The sequence below is a fragment of the Myodes glareolus genome, chromosome 25, assembly GCF_982192425.1.
Source record: "Myodes glareolus chromosome 25, mMyoGla1.1, whole genome shotgun sequence".
NCBI classification, from domain to species: domain Eukaryota; kingdom Metazoa; phylum Chordata; class Mammalia; order Rodentia; family Cricetidae; genus Myodes; species Myodes glareolus.
The window spans coordinates 6,085,048-6,106,015 of NC_142050.1; positions in this window are offsets into that span (position 1 = coordinate 6,085,048).

Sequence of the window (20,968 nt, forward strand, 5' to 3'; positions counted from 1 at the left end):
TATTCCATAGCAAAAGACAGTTCTAGAAGAGGCTCACCAGAATTATTCTAAAATAGAAATGCTTCAGGTTGGGAAGACATGTACATATATATCATGTGAGATGTCTCGATGATGCAATCCAAATTAAAATGCAAAAGTCACATGCTTGCCATTTACCTTATTCACGTGGTCTAGACGTAATTATACACAATACTTAAAATAGTTGATGTACAAAACAAACTTTTTGTACACTGAGCCATCAGAAAGCACAGTACAGATATCCCTACTTCAGCCATTGGTGTGGACTGTCTGGGCTATTAAGACCATCATTATTGACTGAATTTATACGCTAAAGAAAAGCTACCATTTTCTTTTTTTTTAAAGTAATTTTATTAAATTATAAAAGTTTCCATTTCCGCCCCTCCTCCCACCACCCTCCCACTCCCCCCACTCCCTCTCCTCCTCCCTCTCCATCCCTAAGAGTAGTCAGGGTTTCCTGCCCTGTGGGAAGTTCAAGTTCCTCCCCCCTCCCTCCAGGTCCAGGAAGGTGAGTGTCCAGACAGACTGGATCCCAAAAATCCAGTATATGCAGAGGAAACAAGCCCCAGTGCCATTGTCAATGACTTTTCAGAAAAACTCCGGGCCAGCCACATTCAGAGAATCCGGCCACATTCAGAGAATCTGGTTGGATTGTGTCCTCGTTCAGTCCCAGTCCAACTGTCCTTGGTAAACTCTCATTAGATCCGTCTCCTTGTATCAGTGGGTGATCGCATTCCTCGCAGTCCTTATTTCCTTTTTCATTTTCTTCGTCCTTCTGCTCCTCATTTGGACCTTGGGGGGCTCAGTCCGGTGCTCCAATGTGGGTCTCCGTCTGTATCGCCATCCATTGTCGGATGAAGGTTCTCTCTGATTTTGCCTTCTTTGCTCACGTTCTCTTTCCTTCTGCTTCTCGTTTGAACCTAGGGAGTTAAGTCCAGTGTTCCGATGTGGGTCTCTGTCTCTATCTCCATCCATCGCCAGATGAAGATTCTATGGTGATAAGCAAAATATTCATCAGTATGGTTATGGGCCAAGGCCGTTTCAGGCACCCTCTCCTCTGTTCAGAGAACAATCTGGGGATCTCTCCTTGGACCTGGGATCCCATTTATAATCAAGTCTCCTGTAAACCCTAAAATGACTCCCTTAGTTGAAATATATTCTTCCCTGATCCCATATCCATCCTTCCTCCCTCCCCCCCACATCCCAGTCCACCGAGCTTTCCCCATTCCTCCCCTACTCCCTTCTCTTTAACCCTCACCCCTTCCAACAACCCTCCCACCCCCCCAAGCACCCTAGGTTACCTGGGACTCTTGTCTATTTCCAATCTCCAGGAGGATAGCTACAGGATTTTCATCAGGTTCACCTTCTTATTTAGCTTCTCTAGGATCACGAATAATAGGCTCAAAGACCTTTAATTATGGTTAGAATCCACTTATGAGTGAATACATACCGTGTTCCTCTTTTTGAGTCTGGCTTACCTCACTCAGTAAAGTGTTTTCTATTTCCATCCATTTGCATGCAAAATTAAAGATGTCATTGTTTTTTACCGCTGAGTAAAACTCTAATGTGTATATGTTCCACACCTTTTTTAACCATTCTTCTATTGAGGGGCACCTAGGTTGTTTCCAGGTTCTGGCTATTACAAATAGTGCTGCTATGAACATAGTTGAACAAATGCTTTTGTAGTATGTTAGGGCATCTCTTGGGTATATTCCCAAGAGAGGAATTGCTGGGTCCTGAGGGAGATTGACTCCCAGTTTCCTGAGAAACCGCCACACTGATTTCCACAGTGACTGCACAAGTTTGCATTCCCACCAACAGTGGATGAGTGTTCCCCTCATTCCACATCCTCTCCAGCATAGGCTATCATTGGTATTTTTGATTTTAGCTATTCTGATAGGTGTAAGGTGGTATCTCAAAGTTGTTTTGATTTGCATTTCCCTGATCGCTAAGGAGGTTGAGAATGACCTTAAGTGCCTTTTGGCCATTCGAAGTTCATCTGTTGTGAATTCTCTGTTCAGTTCAGTACCCCATTTTTTAATTGGGTTAATTAGAGTTTTAGTGTCTAGTTTCTTGAGTTCTTTGTATATTTTGAAGATCAGACCTTTGACTGATGAGGGGTTGGTGAAGATCTTCTCCCAGTCGGAAGGTAGCCTTTTTGTCTTAATGACAGTGTCCTTTGCTTTGCAGAAGCTTCTCAGGTTCAGTAGGTCCCATTTATTCATTGTTTCTCTTATTGTCTGCACTCTTGGGGTTCTGCTTAGGAAGTGGTCTCCTGTGCCTATATCTTGTAGACTACTTCCCACTTTCTCTTCTATCAGGTTCTAAGTGGTCGGATTAATGTTGATGTCTTTAATCCATTTGGACCTGAGTTTTGTGCATGGTGATAGATATGGATCTATTTTCATTCTTCTACAGGTTGACATCCAGTTATGCCAGCACCATTTGTTAAAGATGCTTTCCTTCTTCCATTGTATACCTTTAGCTCCCTTGTCAAATATCAGGTGTTCATACGTTTGTGGGTTAATACCCAGGTCTTCTATTCGATTCCATAGGTCGACTTCTCTGTTCTTATGCCAATACCAAGCTGTTTTCAATACTGTTGCTCTGTAATAGAGTTTGAAGTCAGGGGTGGTAATGCCTCCAGAAGTTCCTTTATTGTATATGATTGTTTTGGCTATCCTGGGTTTTTTGTTTTGCCATATAAACTTGATTATTGTTCTCTCAAGGTCTGTGAAGAAGTTTGATGGGATTTTGATGGGAATTGCATTGAATCTATAGATTGCTTTTGGTAGAATTGCCATTTTTACTATGTTGATTTTCCCAATCCAAGAGCAGGGGAGGTCTTTCCATTTTCTGGTATCCTCCTCAATTTCTTTCTTCAAGGACTTAAAGTTCTTGTCAAATAGGTCTTTCACTTCCTTGGTTAGAGTTACCCCAAGATATTTTATGCTATTTGTGGCTATCATGAAAGGTAATGTTTCTCTGATTTCCCTCTCTGCTTCTTTATCCTTTGTGTATAGGAGGGCAACCGATTTTTTGGAGTTGATCTTGTATCCTGCCACAATACTAAAGGTGTTTATCAACTGTAGGAGTTCTTTGGTAGAGTTTTTGGGGTCGCTTATGTACACTATCATATCGTCTGCAAATAACGAAAGTTTAACTTCATCCTTTCCAATTCGAATCCCCTTGATCCCTTTATGTTGTCTTATTGCTTATAGTCTTATTCAAGCACTATATTGAAGAGGTATGGAGAGAGTGGACAGCCTTGTCGTGTTCCTGATTTTAGTGGAATGGCTTTGAGTTTCTCTCCGTTCAATTTGATGTTAGCTGTCGGCTTACTATATATTGCTTTTATTATATTTAGGTATGATCCTCGTATACCCAATCTCTCCAACACCTTTATCATAAATGGGTGTTGAATTTTATCAAATGCTTTTTCAGCATCCAATGAAATGATCATATGGTTTTTTTCTTTCAGTTTATTTATATGATGGATTACATTGATAGATTTGCATATGTTGAACCAGCCCTGCATCTCTGGGATGAAGCCCACTTGATCATAATGGATAATTTTTCTAATGTATTCTTGGATTCGGTTTGCCAGTATTTTATTGAGTATTTTAGCGTCAATGTTCATAAGTGAGATTGGTCTGTAATTCTCTTTCTTGTTTGTGTCTTTGTGTGGTTTTGGTATCAGGGTAACTGTAGCTTCATAAAAAGAGTTTGGCAATGGTTCTTCTGTTTCTATATTGTGAAATACATTAAGGAGTATAGGTATTAGCTCTTCCGGGAAGTTCTGGTAGAATTCTGCACTGAAACCATCTGGCCCTGGGCTTTTTTTGGTCGGGAGGTTTTTGATAACAGCTTCTAATTCTTCGCGACTAACAGGTCTATTTAGATTGTTCACCTGGTCTTGATTTAACTTTGGTAAATGGTATTTATTTGAAAACCAATCCATTTCTTGTACATTTTCCAACTTTGTGGCATATAAACTCTCGTAGTAAGATCTAATGATTCTCTGAATTTCCACTGTGTCTGTTGTTATGTCCCCCTTTTCATTTCTGATCTTATTAATTTGAGTGTTCTCTCTCTGCCATTTGATTAGTTTGGCTAGGGGTTTGTCAATCTTGTTGAAAAAAGAACCAACTTTTTGTTTCGTTGATTTTTTGGATTGTTTTCTGTGTTTCTATTTTGTTGATTTCAGCCCTCAGTTTGATTATTTCCAATCTTCTACTCCTCCTTGGAGAGTCTGCTTCTATTTTTTTCAGAGCTTTTAGGTATGCTGTTAAGTCTCCAATATGTGCTTTCTCCGTTTTCTTTAATTGGGCACTCAGTGCTATGAACTTTCCTCTTAGTACTGCTTTCATTGTGTCCCATAGGTTTGAGTATGTTGTGTCTTTATTTTCATTAAATTCAAGGAAGACTTTAATTTCTTTCTTTATTTCTTCCTTGACCCAGGGATGATTCAGTAGTTGACTGTTCAACTTCCACGCATTTGTAGGCTTTCTGGTGTTCGAATTGTTATTGAATTCTAACTTTATTCCGTGGTGATCCGACAAGACACAGGTGATTACTAATATTTTTTTGTATCTGTGTAAGTTTGCTTTGTTACCGAGTATGTGGTCAATTTTTGAGAAGGTTCCGTGAGCTGCAGGGAAGAAGGTATATTCTTTCCTTTTTGGGTAGAATGTTCTATAGATATCTGTTAAGTCCATTTGAGTCATTACCTCTAGCAATTCTCTTATTTCTCTGTTGAGTTTCTGTTTGATTGACCTGTCCATTGGTGAGAGAGGAGTGTTGAAGTCTCCTACTATTAGTGTGTGTGGTTTGATGACTGCCTTGAGTTCTAAAAGTTTTTCTTTTACATAAGTGGGTGCTTTTATATTTGGGGCATAGATATTCAGGATTGAGACTTCCACCTGATTAATTGTTCCTGTTATGAGTATGAAATGTCCATCTCCATCTCTTCTGATTGATTTTAGTTTGAAGTCAATTTTGTTAGATATTGGAATGGCCACGCCAGCTTGTTTCCTAGGTCCGTTTCCTTGGAAAACCTTTTCCCAACCCTTTACTCTGAGTAGATGTCTATCTTTGTGGTTGAGGTGTGTTTCTTGTAAACAGCAGAATGTTGGATCCTGTTCTCTTATCCAGTCTCTAAGTCTGTGCCTTTTTATAGGGGAGTTGAGTCTATTAATATTAAGTGATATTAATGACCAGTGGTTGTTGATTCCGGTTATTATTTTTTTGTGTGTGTGTGTAGTAGAGTTTGTGTGTTTCTCTTCTTTGAGTTGTGGTTGTGAAGGGTCGCTAGATGTCTGGGTTATTGTAGGCAGTGATGGCAATGTTGGATTCCTTGGGTTGTGATTTTCCATCTATTACTTTCTGTAAGGCTGGATTTGTGGCTACGAATTGTTTAAATTTATTTTTATCCTGGAATATTTTGTTTTCTCCATTGATAGTGAACGATAGCTTGGCTGGGTATAGTAGTCTGGGTTTGCATCCATGGTCTCTTAATTTCTGCAGTACCTCTATCCAGGACCTTCTGGCTTTCATGGTTTCCATAGAGAAGTCTGGTGTAAGCCTGATAGGTTTACCTTTATAAGTCACTTGACCTTTTTCCTTTGCAGCTCTTAATATTCTTTCTTTAATCTGTATGTTTTTTGTTTTGATTATTATATGGCGAGGGGATTTTTTTTTGATCCAGTCTATTTGGTGTTCTGTATGCTTCTTGAACATTCATAGGAATATCATTCTTTAGATTGGGAAAGTTTTCTTCTATAATTTTGTTAAATATATTTTCTGGTCCTTTGATCTGCAGTTCTTCTCCTTCTTCAATCCCTATTATTTTTAGATTTGTTTTTTTTTATTGTGTCCTCGATTTCTTGAATGTTTTGTGAAGAGAATTTGTTGGATTTGCTGTTTTCTTTGACCAGAGCATTTATTTTCTCTATGGTATCTTCAGAATCTGAGATTCGTTCTCCTATCTCTTGTATTCTATTGATTATGCTTGATTCTGTAGTCTCCATTCGTTTACCTAGGTTTTCCATATCCAGCCGGTTCTCGGTTTGTGTTTTCTTCATTGCCTCCATTTCAGTTTTCAATTCTTGGACTGTTTCCTTTACCTGTTTGAGTGTTTTTTCTTGGTTTCTCAGGGTATCATTCACGGATTTACTTATTTTTTCAAACTTTTTGTTATATTTCTCATCCATTTCTATACTCATTTCTTCAAACTTTTTGTTATACTTCTCATCCAATTCTTTAAGGGAGTTCTTCATATCCTGTTTAAGGGACTCTATTGCTTTCATAATGGCATTTTTTTCCACTTCTTCTGGGTTAGAGTGTTCAAGTCCTTCTGTTGTAGGGTCGTTGGGATCTGGTGTTTTCATATTGTTTTTCAGATTGTTGGAGGAGGTCTTGCCTTGGCGTCTGCCCATCTCTTCGTTCAAATGCTCTCTATTGGAACTTCTGGTAGTGGGTCAGGTTCCCTTGTTGGGCAGGGAATTCACTGATAGAATGCCTACCTTTTCTCAGGCAGGCTATTGAAGCACAGGTACTCCCTCTTTCCGGGATGTGCCTACAGAGCAGGCCCAGCGTGCAAGACAGCTGAGCTGGGGAAATTTTATTGCCCCAGTGGGAAGGGAGAAATTTAGGAATTTGTACCTGGATGGAAGCTGGGATGGCAGGCGGGAGAGCTTAGCAGGGTGGAGCCAGCAGTGCAGGGTGACCTGGGAGTCTATGGGGTCGGGGAAAGTCCGAGCTCCTCCTCGCCGGGCCCCTGCCTCAGGCCCGAAGCAAACTCACCCCTCCGATGGCCCTCTGGATGGATGCTGGGATGGCTGGCGGGGGAGCTTAGCAGGGTGGAGCCAGCAGTGCAGGGTGACCTGGGAGTCTATGGGGTCGGGGAGAGTCTGAGGTCCTCCTCGCAGGGCCCCTGCTGTGGGCCTGAAGCAAACTCACCCCTCCGATGGCCCTCTGGATGGAAGCTGGAATCTACCATTTTCTTATATGTATCTACCGATAAGTATTTAAGAATAAAAAAGTCACAGTTCCCTTCCCCCAAGATGATCAAAATATATTGTATGAAAAAAATTAATAAAAAAAAAACAAGAGAATGCTCCCACCATATTGGTTGGTGGGCAAACCTGTGGTGTATTTTCTTGATTAGCAATTGAGTTGAGGGTGATTCTACTCCTAGGCAAGTGGTCTTGGAAAGTATAAGAAAGCAGTCTAATCAAGCCATGGAGAATATGCCAGTATGCGGCACCCGTCCATGGCCCATCCTTCAGTTGCTACATCCAGGATTTTGCTTTGAGTTTCTTTTCTGATTTCCTTCCATGATGGACTGTGACCTGAGAGGTGTGAGCTGGAATACACCCTTCCTCCATCTTGTAAACAAAATGAAATAAAAAGACACATCAGGATGGCAGTGAAAAAAAAAACAGACATGTGTTTAGGACAATGAAAGCATCACAGTGTTCTGTACAGAATCCGTATCTCACCTTAAAACAGCAGCAAATAAGAAGCAACTCCATCGTGTTGTAGTGTGTATGGTCATGGTGTAGTTTGAATGATCACTAACTATAGGGTCCTTTCTTGGTAGACGATTCTGATGTTTTTAAAAATGCTTCCTCCAGTCACCTAACAATAGTTTTTGTCTTAGAAGATGCACATTTTGTAATCTCAAATTGTTTTCGTTGTGCTATAATTCCACACCAGTGCAGCCCTTCCTTCAATAAAGCCATCACACATTTTTGTCATGTTGTCTCCACAGGGGCAACACCACCTCCATTGTCACCAGTATCTTGATGACCTCGATTTTTAACTACTTCAGTTCTTTCAGCACTGGTCAACAAATGAACAACTGAAACCTTGCCATGAATGCTAAGAAGATGACCAGTGTCGCGTCCCAGTAGGTCAAACATGACAGTCTGAGTTGGAATCCGGCCATACACAATGTGGAAGGAGAGAGCTGGCTCCTGCAAGTTGTTCTCTGGTCTTCACATGTGCATTGTGGCTCCCTGCACACAGAGCAAATGAATGTAAAAAATTATACATGTGAGCTTGCTGGTGGACTGTGAAGGGAGTTTTTCGTTTTTTTTTTTTTTTTTTGTCTGTTTGTTTGATTTGTTTTTCTCTCAGTTGACTTTGAGAACCCTTCAGATAGCTGCTTTGTTCATTTGTCACTAAGGAATATGCAATCACAGGCTGGAGGGTGTGCCAGAGAGTAACAGTCACATGTTTAAGCGTTGGTGCCATCATATATGGTATGTTTCATGCTAAACTTCGTTGAATAACTGTCCATACCTATGAACGTCTCCTTTACTGCTGCTAGCACGCTACTCGGAAAGTGGTTTATATTTACCCTTCACTGATCTAAAGAGAAAGTTTATACTATGAACTTAGAATTTATGAGAAATTCTACTGGGTAATGTGCAGAACTTTGTCAAAAAACAACAAAATATTGGATCCTTTCCCCAGTCCAGCTTCCCTGCAGTAGTGAAAGTCCTTGGCAAAATCAGTCAGAAAGCCAATCTGCACAGGTTTCTAAGATGATATGTGGCTTCATTGTTAGCATAGTAATGGGCGGATAAGAAATTCCCTCTCTGGAATAGCAAGGGCACAAGCGTTAGCCTGCTGCAGTGAGTTTTACTGATGTGTGTCTCAGTAGTAACGTAGCTTAATTCTTCCCTTCTTAGCACTTACAATTCCTGTCAAAATTGTCTCACCATCAATCATCCGAGTCTTTCTACAGCATCAGGACAATGCTGTGAAGTTTCCTCAGCCTTGTAACTTGTTCCAGGGTCAGATTTTCATTAACAATGGCCATGACAAACATGCCAATGACTTTCTTTGTTCTCAGATCCACCAGGATTCTTTAAAAAAATCTATCACTGTGTGTTTCCCTGAATCTCTCTTTTTTTTTATTTTTTATACCGAGTATTCATTTTTAATTAATTTATTTTTTATTGTTTTTATTGAGCTATATATTTTTCTCTGCTCCCCTTGCTCTCCCCCTTCTACTGTCTCTCCATGACCCCCACATACTGTTTCCATCTGTTTTTCATTTTCTGACAGGGTTTTCCCTATTTTGTGACCAGATGGCCATTAAGTGGCAGAAACACAGCACCAGGTTGATGGAACCATTGTCAGCCCATGCTTTCAGAGTCCTTCTTTGTTCTGTTGCTTTTTCCAGTCTGCCCATCACTTTTCATGTAGGATTTTAGCTGTTTATCTTTCTGTTTCTTCTGTTTGTGTAGCATGGTGGCCATTCCAACGTGATGCCATCACTGCCATTCCATGTCTCACAAGAGTTTGCTTTGCTGTGCTAAAACCACAGCTCTTCCCTCATTCTCTTCTTGGCACTGCTACCAATAGCTGTATCTGCAGCTCCTTGGACTTTTCAACAACATCACCACACCGAGCAGAGAATAGGCAAGGATAAGGCAGTGAGTAAAGCCCAGAGCTCTTGGCCCCATAGGAAGCTGCTGCTGCTACTCCTGGGCTGCACCTGAGCTATCTTAGCACCCCGGGTAGGTGTTTCTGCATGGAGAATCCGATCATACACTGGAAACATATCACAGCTTAAGTGGGCTGGAAGGTTTTTGTTTCGTGTTTGTTTTGTTTGTTCTGCTGTAACTCATCACGTGAGGTCAGATATATGAGTTTCAATCTTAAGCATCAGGTCAAATTTCAAAACACTTCATATTTTGAAGCAGTTCTGGTTTTGGACCAATGGTGCTCAATCTCTACTTGTCATTAAAATTTATTTTTCTTAAAGGTTAGTTTACCTGTAGAAACTAGAAACTATTCTAGCCACTTTAAGCAGAATGAGATTTAATTTTGAATATTTAGCATTGACTGGGACAGATGGGGGTGAGCTCTGAGCTCAGTGTTCAGGAAATGACTATTCCGACACAGAAGTGGTCCGTAAAGAGCCGCCACATGCGCTGCTGCCAGCGAGTCAGAGAATCTGCCTGGGCTGCTGGCAGAGAAAGGATGTTCCATTTCATCAAATGCTCTGCTCCGTGACCTCATGACACTCACTAAACTGGGTCTCCACAACAGTGCAACTTCGATTACAGATATGGCAGACTTCCACATCTCCACACCGGTGCTTGGCGGAGGAAAGAAAGGCAGTCAACGGCAGCAGGTCAAGTGCTAGCCTCTGCCTGCCTCCTCTCATTACCGAGCATCTGCTGCAGAGAAATGGGATCACTGAAGAGCAAGAACTGACCGAAGCCTGGGGAAATTGCTGCAAACACTTTCATCTGCACCACGTGATAAAAACCAAGTGATGAGGGGAGGAATGACTGGCACGCTTTGTTGAGCACTCAGGCAGGGGGCGAAGGGCCTTCTTGGTCATGAACTAACGCGGAAGAACTGAAATTTCAGGTTGAATTTTCTCTCTCAAATTATAACAAAAAGTTCTTCACTACTCCAAGTGTGGTACTAGCCTTGTTATGGTTATCCATGGCTCTGTGCATGCACATTTATGCACACACACACACACACACACACGCACACGCACGCACATGCACACACACACATACGCGCACACACGCACAAGTTTATTTGCATGTGGTGTGTTTTTCTTTTTCTTAGCTTAGTTTCAGTCCCCAGCTTAGATCATCAGACAACAAACTCACAGGTTCTTGGGTAACATGTTCATCAGTTGTTTTATTTGTGGATACTAAAATTGGCAGCGTTCCTGCTATAATGGAACATAATGAGATCATCATTTCAAAGCAAAATCATAGCGGATCTACTCCCACACATGGTCATGGATATGACTATGACCCTTGGCCTAGCCTTGAGTAATGAGAACTTCAGATCTGTTCAGCTCAGCATCAAAGGTTCTCAGAAGTGCAACTTCACAGTAGATACAGTTCAAGCATGGCTGCTTTTCAAATGTTTAGCTGTAGATTTTCAGCAAGCCTTGTCAGTGAATGAAGTGACTATCTTATAACAGAGGAAACAATGCATTGCTGCAAAACAATTCATATTTTAACTTAATAATTAAGGCTGAAAGAACTTACAACTATTTGGCACAGTGAACTACAGAGAGAGAAGAAAATAAAATTGACCAAGGTTTAAGATGTCTTGTAACTTTTCCAAACAAACAAACAAAAAAAATCCTCAAACCTCTACAAAGCTACTTTACAAAGAAGACTGAAAATGTCCTGAAGCCATGTGCTTGAGGTTTTAGTTTCAAACTCCTTTCTCGGTAACTCCCTTCATGATTCTTCTGCTAGGGTGTGTGAAAGAGACATGGGTAGCCAGAGGAGGGAAGTTCAGTGACCTTCTGATTGCTACACTCAGTCAACTACACCTTAGGAATCAGCTCTTCTTGTCCAGAGAAGAACAATGGCCCTGTCTGGATCTGTAGCTTTCCCTGTGGAGTTCAAAGATCAAACTTTTATGAACAGAAGAAGAAAGGCATTTAATAACCAAACTATAATCACCGACTACACTAATATGGGAACCATGTCTTTAAACATTGTCTAGAAGATAGAAAAATAGGTTTTCTCTCTGGGTGAATAGGGGAACCAGATTCTTATTTTTTTTCCTCTGAAATTTGCTTCTTAGTGCATGGAATTCAGCGGGAACCATGTCTCCACATCAGACATCATCCTGGGCTTCATTTTCCCGGTTCCAGGATTGTAGATCATCTCGGGCACCATTTCCTTGGTTTCAGGATTGTAGACGACCTGTAAAGAAGGTCATAAAAGCAACACGCACACCTGACTGACGTTAACTAGAGGCCTTGTGAAGACACACTGCCACACTCCGCCCTTTTAGCTATCCATCTGGCACATGTAGGTGTGGGGCTGAGAGTCCGCCCTTCCATCAGGGTTTCAGAGGGCTGTTCCTGCTCTGGGTGCCATACTTCAGAAACCACACAGTTTGGGCCCTGAGTTAGGCAAGGGAACATTCTCGTGGTGTTCTAGTACTTGATCCTCTTTGGAATTGAGTACGGTTTTACAGACAGAGCAGCTAAGGACAACTTACTGAATTCTGTCAAATAGCACAAACAGGAACAGAATTATAGATGTCCAATCTGTTTAGCTTCATTCAGCGAAGTGCTTTGCTCACTGAAACCTAGAAACTGCAAAACACTCTCTTTAGCTAAGAGAAGGTACTGAGAAGATGCAGCACAGTAGAAAGGAGAAAGGACGTGGAGTCAGGAAGTCAGCATGACATTGCATTGCTGTAAGCCCTAATCCTGAGCAAATGACTAGCACTCTGCCCACAAACTGGAGTTGATGTCTGTCACCAGTACTGGGGAATGCCACAAATTCTTACTGGGATCAAATGGTAAAATATGAACAAATGTAACATATCAATATAAAACTGGATTTTAATATGAGGTCAAATTTCATTTAGTGCAGAATAAGCTCCATCTTGCTGAACACATCCTCAAACGTAAGTAACAAGAAAAATGGGACAACGGATTAAACTGTAAACCTATATACTCTAAAACAATGGGTGATCATTGAGTATAAATTTTAGAAACTCAGTAACTCAGTTTTAATATGTATCTATTTCATTTAAGTTATAGCACGTATTTAGATATTTAGGTGAAATACTGTGGCTTATTTTAATCCATTTATTGCCTTTGTATCTTTGTGCTTGTGCACTTGATGACTTTCCAGTGATTTCTCTTCCATCATTTGATGCTTACTGTCACCTAATGTTTATCTTCTTGTCATTTTTACTTCCATTAACGAACGTGGCTTCCTACTGCCCTGTAGGAAGCAGAGAACTCCGTTGTGGAATCTTCTGTGGATTTTCTTACTTCTGGTACCCACAGGCATCATTTCGACACATATGCTGGCTGAACTCGTGGGTAAGGAAACTTATCGAGGTTGGTACAACTAGTCCCTTTTGTAGCGTCTTCTCCAACTGTTTGCACTCATTACAGTAACAGCTGCAGTTTGGATATTCTTAGGACAGACTTCTTATGAATGATCCCAGCCACGGCTATTATCTGTTTGCAGTCTGCTGGAGCAACTGTCTGAAAAACATTACATATGAAGCTCTTGGTATTTCTGAGATCTGTGTTCTGACAATTTTCTCTTGCCAAATTCACATATGGACAACAGGGAAAAGTACAAATTCTAACGAGTATATCCTAATCAATGCAAGATTGTGAAATCTCTGAGACAAAACAGAGAGTGGGATGTGAATGCAGAATAAGGAAGCAGGTGACATTAGGTCAGCATTATTCATCACAAAGACGTTGGTGTGTGAGCAAATGAACAGAGTGAAGAGAAATAACTTTGTGGGCCCCTTCAGATATGTTCTTAGGATAGCTTGCAGCATCTCTGCATTCACCTCCAGGAGTCCAAACAACATTTTTACTAATTTGTAAAGAAATAAAATGAACTGATAAAGAATTTATGTTAGTATCTCACAGCTGGTAGATGTCAGAATTGAGATTTATATTGGAAATTAGGTTTTTTGCCGTAATATTACAATGTTGGAAGGGGAGACATCTTTAATTTGTGACAAAAGTTGTGGCCCATATCTTATGATGTAAACTGGTATGGGAGGGGGAAATATTTGAGTGTTTCTACTCCAGTAAAAGTTGGAAGTCCTGAGTTTTCTCACCAAGGCAGCATGGACACTGGGTTCCTAAGAACATGTGGAGCAAATGAAGCCTGACTTCTCCCTCATTCTGCCTATATTTTTTAATAAGTCTACTGGCTCTGGTTATGCTCAGTTCAAGTACTAAGGAGCCTGGGTGAGAGATGAAGAGATTCTCGGTTCATAAGGCCACCACTACTTCCCTGCAGTAGTTTCCTCAAAGGAATGTTAGGTTACTAATCCATCACTTGCCAGAATCATCTAGTTTTTCTCAAATTCCTAAGCTCTATAACAATATGCATTCAATACATGATTTCCAAAGATCTTTTGGCATTTCATTCTCACTGACTCTGAACTGTCTGCTTAAATATGCATGGTGTGCACACTGAATCCTACCTCAACATTGGTTTCCCTAAACCTGGACGTTTTCATGTGAGAATGGCTACGTTTGATCTCATTTTCTCAATCATGAATGGCCACTACCATCATTTTTCTTAAATCCTAACTCAAAAGTGGAACTCTAGGTCTTTGCCAAATGTAGTGATTGACACTGTAGTCACCTATGTAGGTGACTTTACAGGCTTGGAACTGATAACCACCTCTGTTTTACTGACGATGAAACAGAAGCAGGGAGTTAAGCAGCCTATGCTAGGTCACTCAAAGAGTAGGTGGGAGACTGGGTTAGAAACCAGGAAGTTCCCTCATAGAGTTATCTTGCCAGGGACTGTCTATTCTGAAAACTTTCAGACTGTCAGATTCCTATTTTTCCTTTCAGTCTGAAAAATGAGGAAACACTTACGTAACTTTAAATAAAGCATACTGAATGAGGTCACATTCATGCCTTCTCCAACAATGTTCTTCATACAAACACATCCCCAGAGGACTGTGTTATTCAGTTTAGGTCTTGGGTTGTGGTGGATAACTGTCACTTGTAAAAAAAAAAAATGTGTGGGAGAGTCATGCCAGCCTCCATAGGACATCAGAGAGCAGGGAATAGTCAAAACTCTACTCACTCCCGAAGCTTACTTCCTCCCAGAAAAGGAATATGTCATGTGTCGTTTCTCATCAGTGGTCGGTATCCTCTCTTGAGAATGTGCAGAGTGGGTTCAGCACGGTCTTTAGTTCTTTGCTTCCAACACTGTGGCTTCCTCCAAACAGCAGGATACTCTAAACCAAGGATTGCCCGGTTGTTTCTATAATAGGAGGCTGCAGCAGCAAGATATGAAACGCTGCTCAGAGAGAACACCGTTTCCTTTTCCTTTCTCCAGAGAGAACTGAGCAGTGCTTGGCTAGTGTTTTAGAGGTTCTGCAAGGATAATGTGTAGGTTCCACGTGCAAACAGTCCTAGCTCTAAACCCTATTTGGGATGCTGTTAAAAGTCCAGGGAGAGCCGTAGATTAGTGAAGGCTCTCACACTCTTCTCCCAAGTTAGTATTCTTCATGCTGTAAAAAAAGAGCTTCCAGCAATAATTGCTTCAAAAATGAATGATGAATAGAGAGAACTAAGTGTATTTTACAGTAAAGAATTCCCTCACACCCAGGAGAAGTTGCTCCAATTAACAAAGCCCTCATAACCTGATGTGTGCTCTCCAGTGGTAGCGTGATGGTGGGGCTTGTCAAAGAACAGTTTTCTAGGCTGGCCAGATGACCAGCTCACAGCTGTGTTACCTTTTTGGCTCCCAAGTGTTAAGACTGAAGTAAAATTACACAGTGTGCTTGCTTCTTTTCCCTATAACACAAAATCCAAAGCAGCCGACTCTCACAGATCTGTAACCGAGCAGCGATAAAAACAAGGTTCTTGTCTCTACTTCCAGATCCTGTTTGAAGTCATATTGCCCATGAGTGAGATTTCTTTTTTTTTTATTATGTATTCTCTTGCTGATATTTAGAAGTGCAGGAAAGAGTCATGCCAGGAGCAATTCACAATGGATCAGTGTTAGTTAGATTGATCTTGCCAAGGGACTTCCCTGGCACCCAATTCTCATTTTCTTGGCAATGTTTATCAGCATATCCATTAATTATGCAGTATTCAGAATATAAAAGCAGATGCATACAATATTAAAGTCACATGAGAATATAACAAGAAGACATCTGTCTATATGCCAGAAAGGAAAACCTCTCCAGAACATATTCTATCTGGCACCTTGATCTTAAATTTCTGGCCTCCAGAACTAAATAGATAACCTGTAGGTGAGAAGCCATCTACTGTGTCTCTTAAGCAAAGACTCCATCCTACTCTCAAGGCCATTGAAATTCTACAGTCACGTTCATCAGGTCCATGGACTGGGACATTGGAGCATTTGGCCACACAGTGACTGCATTTGCAGTCTAGAAGGTGATTCCCATGTGGAGATAATACAGCTATGTCACCTGAACACATTCCCGCTAATCCTCCTTTATTCTCATGCCTCTCACCCATTGAAGATGTTTCCAAGTTCTGGACTTCCCTAGTTTCCTCGCTCTGTCTCTTACATTTTCTTAACTACAGAATTGACAACCGAGTGTTCACACATGGCTGTAGTAGTTTGGACTAATTAAAATTCAGATGGCTTACTTCCTTAGCAAATTGACTATTTATAATATCCACATTGCAGCCTACTGTTTAGAGACATAAAGAAATGTTAGTGACACCCGCTTTTCTAGAGGAAATTGTCTCCACAGTGAAGAGGCAAGTGATAATGTAAACAAAAAATTATTAATGTGATATATTTCTCTAAATAAAATCTTTCTATTGAGTTCTCCAAGCATCATTGGGCTTGGATTCTTTGTGTAGAGAGAAACTGTCTTGTGAGGAAATCACCTTCGCTTTGTATGGAAGAATTCTTATTCCTAACATACTTTCCAGTTCTCCTGCACAAGATTTTAAATTTAAAATGGATACCTATCATTTATAGACTTAAGCTGCATTCCATAGGCAAAGGAAGAAAGTTATAGAGACTTAATGCTCTTTAGAAACTTAGTTTTGATATTTTATTCTATTAATATATCTACACAAAATTAGTGTCATTTCATAAAAACATATATTTTTCTTGGAGACAGTATATTACAAACAGAAAAAAAAATTATTATAAGGAGGTAAGAAAGACAAGGAAAATGAAAATGCTTCCAAGAATGGAAAGGAAGTTTTGATAAGTAAACAGAAGCCAATTCAGTGATTGTATCTAGGCAACAGCAAGAGAAGAGCTGTGATCACAAAGAGGATGTGACTGTTCAGTTCAGAAGAATAATTACCCTTGGATGACCTTTGACAATGCAGTCTTCCCAGGACTACCTGGAGATAAAGATTCAGAGGGCTCGGCATAGTGTAGGGCAACTTCACAGCTAATGTACTCTGATTCACTCCCATCAAAGAACTGCTGTTGTAATATTCTGAGACCCTGGTGGAGAGTGGAGTCACTTATTCTGGATTGAATATTTGTGTTTCTCACCTCATTACCAACCTGTGAGTTAGGCCCCTAACTTTCAACATGATAGTATGAAAAGGCAGAACATGTGTCATATAATTAGGTTGTGAGGATAGAGCACTCATAAATGGAATTCATGCTCTTAGGAAAGAAGCTCCTGTGGACTCTTCCCTCATAGGCAAACACAGTGGGAAGGAACCAGCATGGGCCAACAGGTCTGCAGAAGACATCAAATCTTCTGGAATTTTGATTTTAAATATCCAGCTTCCAAAACCAGAGAGAAATAATTTTGTGTTGTTCACGTTCCACTCATGCTACATCACATGCCATCCACAAGGACTAAAATAGATGTGATCAGCATCTCATCCAGCCTGCGAGGAAGCACAAAGGCTACGGCTCCCTGTGAGAGCCAAGTACCACGCAGACTTGCTATTTCATTCTATGCAATGTACCTAAGCTATATTTCTTTGGAATTCCTGTCACTTTAAAGCTAATACTTTGGATTATTTGTTCTTTTGATGATCAATTTCTTTAATTCTTTGTATATTTTGGAGATCAGCCCTCTGTCTGATGTGGGGTGGGTGAAGATCTTTTCCCATTTTGTAGCTGTTGTTTTGTCTTGTTGACCATGTCCTTTGCTTTACAGAAGCTTTTCAGTTTCAGGAGGTTCCATTTATTAATTGTTTCTCTCAGTGTCTGCTACTGGAGTTATATTTAGGAAGTGGTCACCTGTGCCAATGCATTCAAGTATACTTCCGACTTTCTCTTCTGTGAGGTTCAGTGTGACTGGTTTTATGTTGAGGTCTTTGATCCATTTGGACTTGAGTTTTGTGCACGGTGATAGAGAATGACATCTTGAATTTTGCAGGCAAATTGATGGAACTAGAAAGCATTATTTTGAGTGAGGGAACCCAGACCCAGAAAGACAATTATTACATGTACTCACTCATAAGTGGTGGTTTTAAACATAAAGCAAAGGAAACCAGCCCACAAATCACAATTCCAGAGAACCTAGACAACAATGAGGACCCTAAGAGAGACAAATATAGATCTAATCTACATGGGAAGTAGAAAAAGACAAGATCTCCTTAGTAAATTGGGAGCATGGGGACTTTGGGAGAGAGTTGAAGGGGAGGGGAGAAGCAGGGAGGGGAGCAGAGAAAAATGTAGAGCTCAATAAAAATCAATAAAAATTTTTAAAATGTTAATATATAAGGATAGTCTCCAAAGTTGTTCCCTGTATCAATGAATGGCCTTCCACTTCCACCTCTCATTCAGATCTCTCTGGACTCAACACCACTTCTCTCTACTCATCTATACAGTCACCAAGTCACTTTGCATCTTCTTGCCTCATACTTCTTAATTTGCTTTCCTCTTAGCTAGTACCAATAATTGTGTTTTAACTCATTTCTCCTGGTTTCTCATCTGGAATGCTACAGTAATGCCCTAAATTATTTTAATTACCTTCCATCTTGTTTCTTTCTTGTCCATTTTTTTTATAAACCTGATTATTCTACCTTTTCGAAATTAAAATGCCTTCATAATTCTTCTTTGCCTTCAGAGTAAAAGATAATTTTAACTTAGATTTCCCCATGGTTTTAGTGATTCAGTTCAAAGCCCAGTACCACACAGAGGAATAGAGCAGGATAATAAAGGAGGTTTAGGCACACAGGATTGTACAGCCCTATCGTTAGCAAGGGGTTGATGATGGCTAACACAACTCGTTATATCAATACTCTACATCACCCATTTTCAGGAGAAGCTGATTATGTGTTGTCTAATATTTTTCATTAAACATGAAATGCTTTATTATCCACTCACCAGCCTATATTCCCAACCCAGTTAAAGTATGGAACACTTTACTCTCTGATTTAGCTGTGGCTCTGACTCCATCTGAAGAACTCTGATGCATAAAGCCTTCTTAGATGCTAAAAACTGTACAATGGGTGTACACTGGCCAGACTAAGAGAAAATTCCCTTCCTGCCTTCCTGTTCAAAACTCGCCTCCTAAAGAAAACAAATGTTATTTAGATAATTTTTTAAAAAACCATCTTCTCTTCATTGCATAAGAAAAATAACTTTTAAATCTTACCATGAAATCATGACCTTTGATAGAGCCTGTGTTATCACTTTCTCACCATTTCTCAGAGTTTGGTGCAGTTCATGAGATTTCTCAAGAGTAATGCCAGGCGTGCTACATTAAAAGCAGGGGAAAATGCCCACCAGAGACTTGAGACACAGAATCAGGCAGTCATATGTAAAGAAACATTCATGCAGACTTTGATGCAGAGCTCATACAGTTCTCACTTTATCCAGTCAATCTCAGGACCAAGTACCTCTTAAGTCAAGTTCCCTTCTCCAGGCAAAGGTTTCAACCAAGCTTTGATTCTACTTTTTCTCATACATTCATTTTCTCTGGCTTATACATTATTCATATTTCATTTTATGTAGTACTAATGTGAGAGCATTTGCCATGTGTAAATCTGTAACTTTTTCTCATCATGAATATCGTTGAAAATCTGAGGAACTCCGTGGATACTTTTATTAGGAAAGTATACTGCACACAACTTTTTGTAAACTTTGAATATTTTTACTTGTGTAATGTTAAACCCTTAAGGGACTTTATTTAAAAACTCCCATGTGCCAGATAACTTGGTTTATTCAAAGGTGTGATTTCCTACAAGAAAACAAAACAAATCAAAACCTCATACATTTTATTTATAGTCATCTGTGTTAGTAGTCTATTATAGTAGTCTATTATAGAAGTCTATAACCCAAATAGCTCAAACACTACTGAGTTTCATAACTAGCAACTCTTCTCACAGAGTATTTCGGAATAGCTAAGTATCTTATTTCTGGAGTCTTGTTGAAAGTTTCTGGTTTTGAAAAGTTTATACTGTTCTTCAATTTGCACGCTTACAGCAATGTCTCCTGTCTAGACAGGGAGGGTGATGTTCTTCAGCTGATGGTTTCAAACTTAGATACTAGTCATTCATCCATTGAGATAAATCACAGTGTGCTAGTTGGCATGTTGGAAGGAAACTCTTACTCTGCCAGCACCTTGCTATGGAATTCATGGCTCATAGTAGTTCCAAAACATGTTTCTACTAGATTGTGAAGGATGTTGAGACTGAGAAAAAGGTCCTCTATCTCCCAAAGGCAGATGAACGTCACCACATTGAAGAGGAGATCTGTCAAGTGGACAACTAGCTGAATCATCTCCCTAGAGAGCCTGCTTGAGTGAGAAACCAGATGAAAACTAGGAAGTTCAATCCGCCATACTTTGAAGGTAAGGGAACTAGATGGTTCAACTGTGGTCTCTACCACCATGGGAATGTGGCTGTCAGAAAAGAGGAAGTAAGGGAACTTTTGTTAGCTGCGCACATGTTTACTATCTTATTTATTTTCAGCATGCACATAATCATCTAAAAGAACACTACACTAGTATAGCTCCAACCTCTCTGCTTTAGCATACCACTAATTTTAACACTGTGAAACAGAGCTCCAATTTCTATTCCTGATATGTAGTTTGCATCACATAGCCACTGTATTTGCACTTTCAACGCTGAGATTTCTTACTCACTCACCCTGGCTAAAGAAGAAGGAATTATTTATTGATGGTCATGTAAGAGGGATGCCCTAAGAAGCTTTGAAAATCTACTTTATAGTCTGACTAAACTATCAGACCTGATTCTCATCAAGCATCTTGTACTAACTCATGGTTTGCATGAAATACGGTGGTAGAGAAATGTTTGGTACTGGGATAAGCACAGATTTCACCATGTGAAATAGTCTATATAATAGATATGCAGTTCCTTTAACAGATAAATGGCAAGTTTAAAAGAGAGGGTCATTAATGGAAACACAATTAGTATACATTGACTAGGTAAAATTCATGACTCAGATGTGGGAGTGCCCTCTGTGTGCTGTGATTACCATTAATGAATAAAGAAACT